This window comes from Nannobrachium achirus (genome assembly GCF_963921795.1).
Source record: "Nannobrachium achirus genome assembly, chromosome: 7".
NCBI lineage: Eukaryota > Metazoa > Chordata > Actinopteri > Myctophiformes > Myctophidae > Nannobrachium > Nannobrachium achirus.
The window spans coordinates 57724896-57742423 of NC_137816.1; the positions used below are offsets into that span (position 1 = coordinate 57724896).

At 39.9% G+C, this 17528-nt stretch overlaps 1 protein-coding gene across 1 annotated transcript in view; it reads right to left on the bottom strand.

The window, feature by feature from the left end:
* Positions 1-14731, bottom strand: part of nr1h3 (nuclear receptor subfamily 1, group H, member 3) — a 48210-nt gene extending 33479 nt beyond the window's left edge. The window contains exons 1-2 of the mRNA XM_080729542.1: positions 14611-14731; positions 6955-7182 (exon numbers count right to left, since the gene is read on the bottom strand). The gene's annotated coding sequence lies outside the window, so the exon portion shown is untranslated. The remainder of the gene's footprint in view (positions 1-6954; positions 7183-14610) is intronic.
* Positions 14732-17528: the final 2797 nt, after the last annotated feature.

Consider the following 17528-nt stretch of genomic DNA (forward strand, 5'->3'; position numbering starts at 1 on the left):
AGAGAAAGAGAACCAGTGTTGATTTTTATTTGTTTAGTTTTAGTTGTGGTCTTTTGAATAAAATTCTGACTAGTTTTAGTCATATTTCACCTGTTACCTGAAATGTTTTGCTTTTATTCTATTCTCTATAGTTGACTAACTCTACAGTTGATTTATTCTACTAAAAATGCTTTTTGGCAGGCCTGATGTCATCAAAATGGCTGATTTTCACTTAGCTGCATGCCGAAAATAGCCGATCTTCAAGCTCACAACACGAGTCGACAGAATCAACAATGGAGAGAATGAGATTAAATCAGAACCCCTCTTCAGACTCCACCTTAGCCTTGACGACCTCGCAAACGTATGCAAAGGCGGCTCAAATGTAATTTAGATTTACATGTTATGTAGTAGACAGATGCTAGGTTCATGTGTAGACCTGGCATTTTGATATTATACTGTTTAGACTGATGATAGGTGTTTTTTTGTTTAACTACAGTATGTATGATCCTAGATGACTATTTCTATGCATTTGAATAATTACCTTGTGTTTACCGTGCTTACTGTATGTCGATTTGGATTAAGAATGTATGCTAAATCCCTAAATTGTAAACAGGCAGCTGGTGAACAATTTTACAAGGGTCGCAAGCTTAAATTGAGCACACTTAAATATTTTTTCCTATCGATTCGTTGATACATAGAAGTCAGGTCACATTGGTATTGGTAAGTGCATGCCATATTGCATGAAATGTAATCTTTATCATAAAAACAATAATCATTTGTTAAGTCATAACATCATTGACTGTCTCTCATCCTGCAGCATGTCCAAGCGCTTCTGGAGAAGGTAAGATGTGTAATATTGTGTATGGGCGTTGAGGATGACTAGTAGAAACAAACAATGAGTTCTGGCTAAGATGTTTGGGTTTGAAATGAACAGATTTGATCACTCTGACACGCCCGCCATGACGGAAAAAAGAAAAAAGAAAAAACATCCGTTTTGGATGGGGAATCCCTGAGGGCAGAGGGGCTAGGAGGGCGAGGGGGACTGGAATAGCCTGAATGGGATCTGTTGTAGATCTGTTCTTTTTGGCATCAAGCGACACCCGTGTGTGAGTGTAACCTTTTGAAAACGTCATCACTTCTTGTTCTTGGTACAACATTCCCACACATCACTCATCCACACTTCCACAGACACATAGTTCACAGATATCCTTACTGTAGATGCAGCTACTTTCACATTCTATGACTCCAGATGAATTAATGAATGAATTATTTCAAGTAATAGGTTATTCATTGCTAGTTCTAATAATTTACCCATTGAAACTGGGAAAGCATCTTTGGCATTTTAGAATAAAAATAATTTTGGACATCGGACTTAGAAGAGTGGTTCTCAAAAATAGCAGATATAAAGGCTTGTTCATCTTCGATTTTTGAAAGAATTTGGACAAATCTTTTAACACAAATCTTCTCTTCTGGGGGTCCCTGGCACAAAACATTGTCTGATGGGGGTCCGTGGCCAAATACATAAAAGATACAGAAAGGTCTGAGGACTGCTGAATTCGAAGGAATCTGTAGAATCTGCCTCCCATTAAAACCGGTAATTTTAGATTTTAGTGTTGGCTATTCAAAAGGCGTTTGTAGAATTGGCCTCAGGTCAACGTTTCTACTAGACAGATTCCAGGTCCAACGCTCTATATCAATATGTTCATCAGCAGGAGAAGCAGCTCACAACAACCCAAAGAAATAGACTCCTCGGTGTGAATATAATGTCATCATGGAAATGTAATAACCAAGTATATCCAAGTATGCACCACTCTTGGTTATGCTTCTGAAACTGTGAAGGAAAGAGGTATTTTGTGTGTGTGTGTGTGTGTGCGCGTGCGTGTACGCGCGTGTTAATGATGAAGCAACTACATCACAAATCTGCTAGAAGAAGCGGTGTCTAGCATGAGATGTTGATTTAACACTTGCGATGCCAAAGAACGTGATACGAATTACCGCGGTGCAGCGCCACGGCCCCGTTACCATGTCCAGGGACGTGTTACCATGGTTACCAGGTAAACAGGTGCTGTGGCGGCAGCTGGTGAGCAAAAAGAACTTCATATCCCATGATGCAACTCAGCCGCCATCATCAGGAAGCGTGTAATTTCCATAGGCTTCAATTCATTGCTCCTGAAAAGAAACAGCTTTATCTCAGAATCTTTTTCCAAAAACGCTTCGATCGCCGAGAAACACTTTTTTTTACGGCGACACTGCACCGCAACGGTCGGCCGCGGTGATGATCTATAATTTTCGTGTGAAAAGTAAACATCCTGATCACAAGCAGTGTTGGGAAGAACGTTGTTACTTGTAAAGGCGTTACGTAACAAAACTACTTTTCTCGGTAACTATTAACTCAATTAGCGCGGATCCCGAGAATACTCGTGAAAAATACTCGAGTAGCACATGGTGCCGATCCCGAGTATACTCGCGAAAAGTACTCTATTACTGTAACGGCGGTTCTCCTACCCTGTAGCCTGGCGGAAGGTCCTGAGACGATCGCCCTCGCCGATTCATCATCATCACGGATCCACAAGCACAAAATAGTAATCCCATAACATTGAGGCAGACGGGGAATCTCATCTTTAATGTCCATTATCTCAAAACAACACTTTTAAAGGGAGGATGGCAGTAGATTCTCGCTTATATAACACATGTTGAAAAGCACCGATCCGCCATTACACAACAGTATGTTGATGACGAGCGATTCCGGTGAATGACGTGATGACGTCAAACCGGAAGTGTTTACGCTATGGACTTCTGGCCTTCAAAATAAGACAACGGTTGTGGATGCAGCCTGCGGGAGGCACGCTGGACATTTTAATCCGTTAATTTCAGGAGCACTAAATGAGTTAACGTAACACGTTACCTTTCCCATTCAATAACGCCGTTATTGTTACTGTGGTGTGAAGGGGCTAGGTACTCGTCGTTACTTTCTGTGGTCCAAAAGGACTGTTTCCGCGGAGAGGAGCTCTCACTGGACTGAGAGCAGCAGCGGAGCCTGTCTGCTGTGAGCCTGTGACGAGTGTGACGTGCTGTCTGTGTGTCTGTGGTACCTCTCATAGTCATGTGTGAAAGCAGCGCGCACACTAACTTGAACAAATGTGTTGAAGAGGAGCGATGATTGGTTGACCTAGGTTAACATTTCAGGCTAAGCCAATCAGAAACAGACCTGGGCGGGTCTTCTTGACTTGTAAGGAAATACAGACAAACGCGCCGCACAACAGTGACTGCAGCACACACACATTGCAAGCAACACGGAGACGAACACAAACAACATGGATAACGACGACGAGCCTAACAGCAGCAGTTTTGCTGGGTGGAAATATAGCCATTATTTTATCTTTGTAGGAAAAAAGGACGAAAAAAATATAACTGTCAAATGTAAACTGTGTGTAGGACAGAAAACGCTGGCCACAGCATGTACTGTGAAAATTTGAATTTTTACCCGATTCTATAAGTGTCTTTTGAATCCTTCTAAGATTTTGGGAAAACCTATGTTTCTTCTATGTCAGCAATCTGGCCAGCCATCGTCAAAGAAAAGGTCCTTTTCACTTATCTGGAGCTCAGTTAGTCTGTTCTTGAGAGACTGCTATGTCAGTGGATCTTTTTTCATGTGAAGGACCCCCAAAATGATATTTATTTGGCCACGGACCCCCATTTCAAAATATCTAGTTCCAGGGACCACCCAGAAGCAAAATTTGAGTTACAAACGTTCGCTTTGAAAATACATATATTCAAAGATTTGCACACATTTTCACGACTTTTTCAAAAATAGCAGATCTACAAGCTTGCAGCTTGTATATCTGCTATTTTTCACAGGTTAAAGCATTCAATAATTCTGCGCTGTGAGCTTGTATATCTGCTATTTTTCACTGGTTAAAGCATTCAATAATTCTTGGCCTAAATGGGTTAAACTAGTCGCCAGAGATCCCAAAGCCGCCTCTACCTCCAGTGACACAGATGGACCACCTCCACCTAAACAGGCAAAACTCGATTTCCATTCGCCACAGGCTCTCATCCAGAGGCAACTAAACAGATTGATTGCCAGGTATGTTGTCGAGGAAATGCGGCCCCTGTCAACTGTTGAGTCGGCCCCCTTCAAAGAAATAGTCAGCAAAATTCCAGTGACAAAGAACGCAGGGATACAGTGCAAAAATACTTTTTCCAAATACTTGGACACTGAATATGCTAAAATGGAAGATGAGCTCAGAAATACATTTGATAATTTAGAACAGGGGTGGGCAACTTTGATGATGGAGAGGGCCACTATATTTTCAGACTTACTTTGTGGGGCCATAATGCGTATACAGTCAAAAATAACAGATCTACAAGCTCAAAACTCGTCACAGTGCGACACGTTTTGAGCTTGTAGATCTGCTATTTTTGCAGAATCTTAATTGGAATGCTGAATTATTTTGAGCTATCTTTGAATTGGAATCCTGAAAAGTAAGATTTTATTTAATTTCAAATGCATTTATATGTTCTTATGTTAACTTTGTGAACTTAAGATACAAATACATTGGGCATAAAAAGACTAGTACTAGTCATTAAGCTACACATCTCCCTTTGCTGTCCGTAAGGAACCTCAACTCTAGGCCTAGACGGTGCACTGAACAGACACAACAACATAGGACTAAAGAACCTCAAGTCAGTAGGCCTATAGCACGCTGCACTGAATGTACACACAACACAGGACTCACAAAACGCTGTCACTTTCACCTGAGTCACAAAGTGATAATGTATGTCAAACTGAAATGGGTTCATTTTTCAGCCCTGTCTTCAAGATATGATAAGAAAACTTTATAGTCCACCAAATTTTGCATAAAATGGAAATCTGCACACAGGCAGTCAGTCAGTATACAACACTAAAACATACATAGAATACACAAATGCATTAAAAAAACTATATAAAATGCATCCCATGAAAGCAGCAATGATCAAGGGCTGTATGGGGTTGGAACTATTTAAACATTTTCCACTGCAGTTGGCACAAATGATGTCTTGTAACCCTTATTTTTTTGCTAGAGGTACTTTAACACTCTGCCAGCCAAAATAGAATGGTTGTTGGTAGATTAGCCGTGACATTTCTATTATTGTATTATGATCTGAGACATAATATTATGTTTATAAACATGAGCCCGCCACCCCTCCTTTTTGGACCGCGGTGTTGTTTTTTTCTTTTTTTTCAATCCCACGGGGTTTGCTCACCATGAATATCTGGATATCCATCGGGATAAAGTGGAGGTTTTGGCCAAGGCATCTGCTCCCCGTGTGTATCGCGTGCGCGATCCGTGTGCATATAATCCCAGCATATGGTCCAGGTATGACTGAACGGTCGATGTGAGCATTTTGGCTAGCTTAGCCTTTAGTACTCCTGCTATGCTAATGTAATTGTCTAAACAGCAGTTTTAATCACCCAGTACGGGAAAAGACGGCGCGGCTGAGACTCCTTGCTCAGATGTCCGGTATATTCCGGTTTTAATATTAAGGGGCTCCCCGTGGCTTGGAAAGGGTTAAGCCTCCTGCCTGTACAATGTAGGCATTTAGCAGACGCTCTTAATCCAGAGCGACTTACAATAAGCAAGGTGATACGTCAATACATCAACATCAATATAGAAATAGTAATCTAAGAAAAGGAACGTAGGTAGACCAAGCACCTATTCAGTAAAAACATTATATAAAAACCTAAAAAATGCTATCTAACTTACATGAATGGTCATTGAGGGTAGGGCAAGTGCTATGGTAAGTGCTATGGGCTAATGTGGAGTCTGAAGAGGTGAGTCTTCAGACCACCTGCCTGATGGTAACAGCTCTATCTACAAATAGCAGATCTACAAGCTCGCTGCGAGCTTGTAGATCTGCGAGCTTGTAGATCTGCTATTTATAAAAAATCGTGAAAATTAGAATTTTGACACGATTCTAATAAGTGTCTTTTGAATCCTTTTTTTTTTTTTGAAAAACTTATGTTTCTGTGTCAGCAATCTGGCTATAGCCATCGTCAAAGAAAAGGTCCTTTTCACTTAACTGGAGCTCAGTTGGTCTGTTCTTGAGAGACTACTGTGTCAGTGGTTCTCAAACCTTTTCATGTGAAGGACCCCCAAAATGACATGTATTTGGCCACGGACCCGCATCTCAAAATATTTAGTTCCAGGGACCACCCAGAAGCAAAATTTGAGTTCAAACGTTTGCTTTGAAAAAATATAGTCAAAGATTTGCACACATTTTCACGACTTTTTCAAAAATAGCAGATCTACAAGCTCGCAGCGCGGCACAGAGTGAGCTTGTATATCTGCTATTTTTCACTGGTTAAAGCATTCAATAATTCTAGGCCTAAATGGGTTAACTACCTGGGTTGGCTTGTTCCTATATCTAACTGAGAGGTTCCCATACCAAGAGACGATGTCTTAAAAACTCTGTTTGGAATTGTCTCTCAGGGTATGAAACTTCCTTGCTGTTGTAACAGTGTACCTTAATTTTATATAAAGAAATACATTTGTAGTAGGCTTAGACTGTACTGACTGAGGTCTGGCTGAATACATTTTGCACCAATGGTTCTTCCAGGTGGTCCCCAGCTAAATGATGGAGTTGGTAACCAAAAGGACCCCTTTACACTTCTTGAGAGTGTAAAATGAATCCAAATGGATCTGTTTCATTTTACTCTCTCAATAGTTAAATTATTGTAAAAAAAAAATCGCCATTCATTAATTGACGATTAAGTTATTAAGAATTGTTAACTCTGCTATGGGTCTAAATCAATACAGCATGGAATTGTGGACAAAATCACATCCAACTACAACAAAACATTCTTACGTTTTGGGTCTGAGAGGCTAAATCTAATCAAAATGGTGATCTGTGGATCAAATGCTGAATTATAAATAATGGACCTTGATATGAGAAAAGGGTTGAAAAGCACAGCTGTTATACGGCTGAACTTACCTCTGACGTATCGTGTTCTTTATGGTCTATTCATTGTGTCCAATGTGAGAGACCACAGACTCACTGGCTCAACATCCTCATGCCGACAGGACTGTAGCTCCTCCTGGGCCTAGGAGGAGATGCTGCCCAGATAATGGACAGAAGTTTGGGAGGAGGGAGTCACTCACTGCTATCTTGAAGAGAACAAGGAGAAGCAGAGAGGAGAGCAAATCTCTTCCTACAGTTGTCCTGTGGGAGACAGAGCAGAGAGAGAGAGAGAGAGAGGTGAGGGGTGAGGGACCACGATGAAGGGAGGGGGGGGGAAAAAACGGGAACACAAGAGGTTACTATCGGTCGTTTGCATGGCTCTGAAATCCCCACTAGGCCTTCCGTGGCTGCTGCACAGCGTTGCCAGGTTTCGCGAGAGAAATAAGCAATCGGGTCTTTGAAAACGAGCCCAAAAAGAAGGGACTAATGGGGGCACGTGAGCGCTTTAAAACTATATGCAACGGCTATTTGAAAGAGAAAAACTAAATAGAGCTTGCAAGTTGCAACACAATTTCTGAACACAAATCTAGTTCCCTGACACAAAATACTTTTATACCACACTGGACTAAACAACATTTACTATAGGAAGCAAGTTCCAAATAAGCAGCAAATACACTTTATAAACAAGCCCCCACAAAAAAAAACTATTTACAAGCGACTTTACAGAAAAACTAGCCCAAAGTGGCAGACATGGCAACAGCACTGGTGCTGCAGCCTTTTCCTGTTTGAGTATCTAGACAGTGCTTTTTTACACAAACACCCCCACACACGCGCGCACACCCCCAGCGCACGCACGCACGCACGCACGCACGCACGCGCACACACACACACAGTCACACACATACATACACACACACACACACACACACACACACACACACACACACACACACACACACACACACACACACACACACACACACACACACACACACACACACACACACACACACACACACACACACACACACACACACACACACACACACACACACACACAGCTCCACTGGATGAAAAATCCCCATCTTATTCTTCACAGCGCTATCCGTCTGTGAAATCATAACTTGTTTAGTGTCTGTACACTTTATAGTGGATTACTTTCAAATAAAAAGCAATGGAGTCATCATAAAGATAAAATCTGTAGAGGGGGTGGCTATATTTGTGTGTATATGTATATCAGCAAAAACGGTAAAGGTTAATTTGATTTAGGCCTAATTACTCACATGCAAAGGTAGGCGTATCACAATATTACATGATCATTTCAATATGAATTGCTTGCCTTGATCTGTTGAAAATGTTACAATATTAAAATGTCAAAGATAAGCAGATCTAATAAGCTCAAACGGGTCACGCTGTGAGCTTGTAGAGCGGCCATTTCTAAAAGTCAAATATTACGGTAGTAAGTATTTCACCCTTTACTTTGGCTAGATCGATGTTGCAATGTCAGTTATTTCTTAAAATTTAATATTTTTATTTACAAAGCCTAAAGTCAAACATAAATGTAATAGGGCTGAGGGAACATAGGGTCGAGGCGAGGGAACATAGCCATGACCCCAAATGTAATTTGTATTTATTACAGTATGTTCAATGCCAAAAACGAATTAAAATCATGAATCATAATCAACTAAGATGTCATGATGTTCAGTGAATGTTCCAACTAAGCATAAAATGACTTGTCTTTTAGTTCTACTGGATCTCTTTCGCCACAAGTCCCTCTCTAACATTTGAGTCTTTAGTCATAGTTATAGTCATCGTGGCTTCGTTTTTATTTCATTTTAGTCTGTCAAAAAAGTTAGAATTTTTTTTGTCATAGTTTAAGTCTACTAAATTAAAATTAAAGTGACAGAGAGAGACCTAAACAGCCCTTCTTCTGCCAATCAGAGGCATGTTGAGCACAGCTGTCTGACCACATCATCACTGGCCTCCGCTGGCTTCTAACTGCCCGATGGGGGGTTAGTGGTCAATGGGTCCGGGTTCAAAGGAGGCCTTTTTATTCACACTGAGAAGAAGCTATGAAATCAATATGCCTTCAAACTGAAACAGACAGACCAAGCCTCTTTGCACAAAATGAGTCATGTACCCTGTATAGGATGAGTAATACTAAAGTAAGGGTAGAAAGAAATTCTGGAAAAGCTGGTTGGTGAGAGTAGGTGATTAATTGAATTCACTCAATTTAGGGATTTGATTCATTGAGTTCATTGAGTTTTTTTTACTCTGCCTATGATGACCTAAAGTAACCCTCTGCTGTCATTTTCTATCCAAGTCCAATGTTCTGTACAGCTTATCAGTCATCTACCTTTGTCCGGGGAGCTGCTTCATACCTACTGTCTGCTGCAAATTAATCCAACATGCAACTAAATAGAGTTCAAGATAAATGACTTCCTATGAGGGCTTGTAGTTGTGTTGGGGCTGCAACTATAGGGATTCATTTCTTAGTGATTATGCTATTGTTCTATTAATTCTATTCAATTCATTGAATTTCTTTGAAAGAAATAAACATATTTTTATGTATCAATGAATCGATTCATCTGATTAACCACTTAAGCCCCATTTCGTACTTCGTTAATTGTTGTACAATGGTGTCACACAAGAAATACGGACGCTAGAGATGTGACCAAATATTCGGCACCAAATATTTTCGGCCGAATAGTGCCAAAAAACGCATATTCGGTTTCGGTTCGGTTTGATTTTACAGCCGAATAATTATTACCGAATAGTACCGAATACCAAATACCGAATATTACCGAATACTGAATACCGAATACTACCGAATACTACCGAATAATGTATAGGATATTCAATATATATATATATATATATATATATATATATATATATATATATATATATATATATATATATATATATATATATATAATAACAATAATTACATTGATATTTCTTTATGATGCAATAATTCTACTATATGGAATGTTAATATTTTGAGACATCATTTGTCTTTTATTACAAATTTACTACACAATAGTAAATAAATAATTCTACACAAAAATAAATATGTTATGTGTGCATGCAAAAGTGAGAAATAAATGTTTTATGGAACCATATGGTGATTATTATTTAAGTTAGGTTTTGCCATAATCATGTCTTTTGCCATAATCAGGTAGCTTTACAACAAAGGTACAGCAATGGTGCAAAAATTAGTAATACAAAATAAATTATATACATGTATTATTCGGCTATTCGGTATTCGGTTTTCGGCCAAATGTTTCCAATATTCGGTATTCGGTTTCGGCCAAGAATTTTGCTTTCGGCACATCCCTAACGGACGCATAAGCGTGTAGGATCTGCTATAATTCTTTCGCCTAATGTTCAACCCATGAATATGATGGGGAGTGGGGACGCTGAGGGTTCATATGGTTCGGCACAGACTCTAAATAGATATACCATGTTTGCACAGGAAATTCCCCCACTGAGTAAAACAAACGCAGAAAGCATCTAGTCATTAAGAATTAATGGGTGGGGACTGACTGGGAAGCGTGCATTTCTTACAATCTCACACAATCGCCGGATGTGACTTTCCTAGTAAAGCAAAACAGTATGCTGTATTCAGCATCAACGCTGTGTGAATCCATGATGAGTCAAGCTTTTTTGTCATCATCATTGGGGGAACATCAGTTAGGGCTGTCACAATTATTACATAATCGTCTAATCGTGATTATTTGACATAATCGTGATTATTTTTCATAATCGTCATAATCGTTTCCATGTCAAAAATAGTGGAAATAGCAGATCTAAGCTCTATAACGCGTCGCATCGCGACGCGTTGTGAGCTTGTAGATCGGCTATTTCCACTATCAATGTTCTTTTTTAAGTATAAAGTTGTCAAATATGTCAAGTAATTTCTTTGTATATCTAGCTTATGTGTCATATCTACCATGTGTAACTTCAAAGCCTAAAAGCCAAACAGAAATGTAATTGTCAACGACAAAAACACAATTAAATCGTTAATCGCAATTATTTGAGCGAAAATTAATCGTCATGTAAAATGTCATAATCGTGACAGCCCTAACATCAGTTAATAAAACGTTTTTCAAAAAGAGCTCTAATAGCCAATCTACAACCTCAAAATGTGTTGCTATCGTGACATACCACAGATAACTAACTATACAATAGATAATATTCCATTTTATTACTTTTTTTGACTAATCAAATAGTCTTGAAGCATGTTTTTTACGATTGTTTTAAATGTTGTTTGAAAGAATAGAGGTCGCACAGCTCGTAACCACGATGCAATAACATTTACTTTATCAACATTACTTTCGATGCAGTAGGAAGTCATCGAATCGACACAAACGATTCTAATTGATGTAATATATATATTATCTCATGTATGTCCTTTCTTGTTGTTGCAGGCTTTTTGCCTGATGATTGTCCTATGGCATGAAACTCTGAGTTGCAAAACCATGTATATATATATATATATATATATATATATATATATATATATATATATATATATATATTAATATCAACTAGATTGATTAGTCTGATTAACCACTTAAACTCTAATTTACTGTATACTTATTTGTATAAATAGGGCTGGAATAATCAATCTTGTCCATATTATTATTCTTTTTTTTTTTTACATCAATTAGAATGTTTTGTGTCGATTCGTTGACAAGAGACATTTAGAAACAATCATCAAATAACATAGTTCAAGATGATTTGATTAATCAAATGAATAAATACATAAAATAATAGCTGATAAATGAATCCATAGTTGCAGTCTTTTTGTTCTGAACAAGAGTTCCCAGAAACACTTTTGTCAACGAAATCACAAAACGACAACAGGGCCATGTGACATCATGACGCGTCATCACGGGATGAATGACATCCCCCTGGTCAAGTTAAGTTGACACTAACAGGAGGACCAGAGAAGTCCTCGCTGTGTCGCAATCCTGCCTGGTCGCGTAAACACCTCACAGCCTGCCCGTGCATGTTGGTGTAGCAGAGTGACTCGCTGCCTCAGCCTGATTGCCTCAAGTCTAACATCTCCTGTTGGTCTAGTGGTTAAGATATTGGACTTAGGGTTGTCACAAATAATTATTACATAATCGTCTAATCGCAATTATTTGAGGTAATCGCAATTGTTTTGCATGGTCGTCATACTCGTTTCCATGTTGAGAAATGTTAATATAGTTTCAAACACTTTCAAAAAGTATTGGAAATAGCAGATCTACAAGCTCACAACGCGTCGCGATGCAGATCGGCTAGTACCACTAGCAATGTTCTTTTTTAAGTATACAATTGTCAAATATGTCAGTCATTTCTTTGTATATTTAAGTTATGTGTCATGATTGCCATGTGCAACTTCAAAGCCTAAAAGCCAAACAGAAATGTAATTGTCAACGACAAATACACAATTAAATCGTTAATCGCAATTATTTGGGTGACAATTAACGTCATGTAAAATGTCAATCGTGACAGCCCTAATTGGACTTCCACACGGGAGACCCGGACGTTACATTGGCAAAGTGTAACGGCATCAAGGTGATTTAGATGAGGATCCCCCAGGCCCTCGTATAAAATGATGTCAGTGGCTCAGGGGGTGGAGTTGCCGTCTTAGAAAACAGAGGTTTCGGAGGGTCCCAGTTCGATCCCGGGGCTCCCCCAGAGTTAGTGAGTGTCGAAGACTCTGAACCCCTAGTTGCTCATGGTGAGCAGGTTGGTGCCTTGCATGTTTTCCTCCGCCATCGGTGTAAGAATGTGTGTGTGAATGGGTAAATGTAATGCACCGTCTATGTAAAGCGCCTTGAATAAAGGAGCTATATATAAATGCACCATTTACCATTTATAATGGTGTGAAAAACATATCTCCATGTTGCCAATGGAGAGGTTATCATATTATGTATTAAGAGGTACTCTTGCTGATTTCGATAACAATTTTGATCTCTGGCATACCCCCAATCTACACACTGTCAAATCCTCAGTGTTCTTTTAACCCAGAGAGTCTGTCGTACGAGGTCCAAACGGAGCTGTCGTCTACGGATGCATGGTTCTATTTGTACGCCTCTCTGAGTGACAGTTACAGTTCACTGGAGACGGCGTTGAGAAAAACAGTGACATAATCTATGTTTACTGATCCATAACCTTCCCATAAACAACACGACACACTTCCAATCCTCAGTGTTCACGTAGCCAGTGTAACTCTGGGAGTGTGTACTGAATGGAACTAAACTGGATCCTGTTCTGTACTCTGGATTTGGCTGTTTAACAGCAATTCTGGAAAGGTTACTTTAGCCTAACAATAGTTATATTGTATTAACACACTCTGACTGCCATACAGATGTACTAGTCATATTGTGCCAACATAATCTACCATACAGATGTGCTAGTTATATTGTATTAACATAATCTACCATACAGATGTGCTAGTTATATTGTATTAACATACTCTACCATACAGATGTGCAAGTTATGTTAAGATACTCTACCATACAGATGTGCAAGTTATGCTGCATTAATATACTAGTACCATACAGATGTACTAGACTAGTTATATGGTATTAATAACGTACCGGTAAATCGGTAATCTACCTTACAGATGTTCTGGTTATATTGTACTAACTCTACCATACAGATGTGCAAGTTAGTTAATTATATAGTATTAACATACTCTACCATACATATGCACAAGTTATATTGTATTAACATACCCTACCAGTCAAAGGTTTGGACACACAGCTTCTCATTCAATGTGTGTGAGACGCTGTGTCCAAACCTTTGACTGGTAGGGTACTCTACCATGCAAATTCGTTAAAATGACATTTTATTCCCTAAAATAACTTCCCTATTGCAGCTTTAACATGAGCCAAGATTGTTAACCAACAGGTATAGTTGGGTGTCAGAAAATAACCATTTTCAAATGGGGGGGAAAGTTATGTATTTTCTATAGAACATAGATGTTGTTTACTGTTTAGACAGTGAATGAAAAACATGAAATATGTTTCTTTTTGGGGGAATTTAAACAAAAATGCAGACACTGCAGATTGCAAACCTTACAAAAACACAATACCACTGACTGAACCAAATGAGAAACACATTTGGGGGCAGCTAGGTTGCAACCATAATAACCAACAGTACTACTCACACTGATCTAACATTTACTCTCACCATAGTTTATACACACTTTATTACTGACAAACACGTCCTTTTAAACTGTCAACAACCTGCTATTAACGTATTACAGCCAATAGACGTGTTTGACACAAAATACACAGACAGTTATGAGCTTTAAATAGCACACATCAACGTCATGTCAACATGTGATACGTATTATTAAAGGTATTGTTGTTATTATTGTGCATTGATTGATTGATTGATTGATTGATTGATTGATTGATTGATTGAATGGTTGTGCCACACTATATAAAACTAGGCCAGTAAACTAGTAACAACTGAACTGACGTTTGTTAGCACGTTAGCATAAGACCACACACACACACACACACACACACACACACACACACACACACACACACACACACACACACACACACACAGTTTTTTTTTCTTCGTACTGGCAAAGCTAACATTATTAGCATTAACACGCACTCAGTAAACGCTGAAGCAGCGACAGAACGCTGGTTCGTCCTTAGCTTCACTCACCTTGTTGTCGGCTCTTTGACGTGCAGTGTGTGGGGCATAAACTGTAGCAACAACACGATCCGTCCGTCCGCCGTTCACTGACACTAGCATAGCAACATGCTAACTGCTAGCCCAACATCGGTGTCGTCATGTGACCCGGTGTTGCCAGTTTTTTTGTGAGAAAAAAAAAAAAATAAGCAACCAGGTTGCTTGAAGACTTTATTAGAAGTTTGCATAGAAATAGGTACAGTTTCATCATGACGGCACAGTTCACTGGTACAAGGTCAACAAAAAGGAGATCCTAGTAGGTAGGAAGCACTTGCAGTGAGAGCAGTGATGGCTGAGTGGTTATCTAAACAAGAAGGCTAGAAACACAACCACCCTTAAAAAAGGACTATAAACCATGGATTGACATCTAGACCTACTGTACATACAGTAGGCTATGAAACAGAGCTGATAACTTTAAATGCATTTTGAGACAGAATAATGCTGCTATTGCTATTTGTACCCTGTATATAAAATGTGACAATGCGACATTAGCCTGATTTCAGACTCTGCGCTGGAGCTTAAGAGTCTGAGCCTGAGCCATTGTGTTGAGATTTCAAAGGGGAGGGGATTTAAAATTTGAAATTCCCAATCACAAGCGATCTGGTGGGAGGGTTGTGTTTGACTTTTGCACACAAAACAATCCCTCCTCCCCCTCCCCTCAATGACATGCACCCAACAGGTCAGTGTCTTTGATGTTTCACTGATTAGAGAGAATCACTAACGAGCTACTCGACACTTGTATGGCTCAATCAATGCCTGCAGTTCGGAGTCCTTTTGAAGTTCAAAGGGAGCAATTAAGAACTCTGGTGAGCCACGCAGCCACCCCTCCCTCCACTGTTTCTGTAGATTTTTTTCCGTCTTGCTTTGAATTCATTGGTCGGTTCGCCAAGATACGGCTTTGAACCGAATCAAGAGACTCGTCATATGACATATCCAGACCAAGAGATGCAGTTCACTCAGAGAGTGGGCGGGTCTATTGGCTGGAGCCAGGCTAATGCGACATAGCTCTGTTTACACAATGCTGTACCCCCTCCAACTGTATAGGCCTAGGCCTATGTATGTTCCCCATTTTCAACAGTTTTTATTGTATTTGTGATACTTGCTTTGGCAATGTAAACGTTTTCTCATGCCAATAAAGCTCCTTTGAATTGAATTGAATTTGAATTTACGAGCCCCAAATATTAAAGGAGTAGCCTAGTTCACCCGCAAAATGACTGATTACTCACGCCATGCCATGGAGACTTGAGTTCACAATAATATTTTTATTTGTCACGAGGGCCCCTGGCCGATAATTTTTTAGGCCTTTTACCTGAGTTTCCTTTTAGTTGACCTTGTAGCCTACCAGTGAACTGTATACTGTCATGAAACTGTACCTTTCCCTATGCAAACTTCTAATAAATGCTTCAATCAAATCAATCAATGTTATCAATCCCAATCAATCAATTAACTACAGTTAAGAAACATCCAAAAAATGCAACCACAATACCCACCCAGGTACCCACAGGCCACAGTACATAACATAAAAGACTGTAAAAATATAGCTAGGCCTACAGTAGGCCTACCAATATTTACAAGCAACTTTACAGAAAAACAAGCCGAAAATCGCTTATAATAAGAAGACATGGCAACATTGCATGTGATTGTTTCCGGCTCAAGCCTTCGTCGCACGGCGATGTCGATCGTGTCGAAAAATACACGATCGACAAGCTCAGAATGTCTCGTGGAAGTGACGCGTTGTGAGCTTGTAGATTTGCTGTTTTCTACGCGCGACACCGCCGTGCGACGGAGCATAGCTCTTTATGGCTCGACTTGGAGGCCCGTTGGCGCATCGCTGTGCCCCCCACTGTTGGTCTTGGGTACTTTATTCATAACAGCAACATAACACTGCATTCTTCTGGTTAATATTTATCAATGGTTATTTTTATTTACTCCGGACTAAAGTTAACCACCTATAGGCCTAAGCCCTATTTCATAGATACAAAATATTCCAGTGGGAAATGAATGCACAAAGTTAAGGCAACTGAAATACCGTAGTTAGTACATTTTAAATAATTCAACTTCTTAGGCCTATGCTTGTTGTTGTATGTGTGGTTGTCACAAAATCCCAAGGCACATCTGGACTTGTCTCACAGCACACTGTTTGGGAATCACTGGTAACTATCTCACCTGAAAACCAAAACGCTCGCCCCAAAACACAGTCACCCTGGGTGCAGATCCGGCAACCTAGGAGGCTAGGAACGGTCTCTACCTGCTGTATTCCTGAACGTAACCTCAGTAAAACTATGCCTAAACGTAACCTTATTCCTAATTTTAACATCGGTAAAATGGTGCCAAAACCTAACCCTATTCCTAAATTTAACCTCAGTAAAACTATGCCTAACCCTAAACATATTTCTAACCTTATCCTCATTCCTCAGTAAAACAAAATACAACTAGAAGCAGTGCTCTTCCGAGCACAGGTCTCCACCAGGCCGTGCGTCCTGGCTCAATCCCACAAACTTTGGAAGCCAATCTTAGCCAATCAGGATGGAATATGCAAAATCGGACAGATCCGTGTCGATCACATGACTGTTGAGATATTGCCTACCGATTTGTAGGATTTTTGGACAAAATCTGTAAGAGTAGTTTACAGAAATGTGTTTAGCAAACATCGGCCACTAGTTGGCGCTAGAAAAGGCCCATTTGAAAAATTTAGGGCAGAGGTTCTAGATTGGCATCCAGGGAATGTGTGTGCTCACTTTGGCAGCGACCGGGCCAACGGCGACTGAGATTTGGCGCTCACAAACTGCAAGGACGCACGGACGGACGCACGCACGGACGGAGAGGAAACTAGAAGCAGTGCTCTTCCGAGCACAGGTCTCCACCAGGCCACACAAATCGGCCTGTTATAG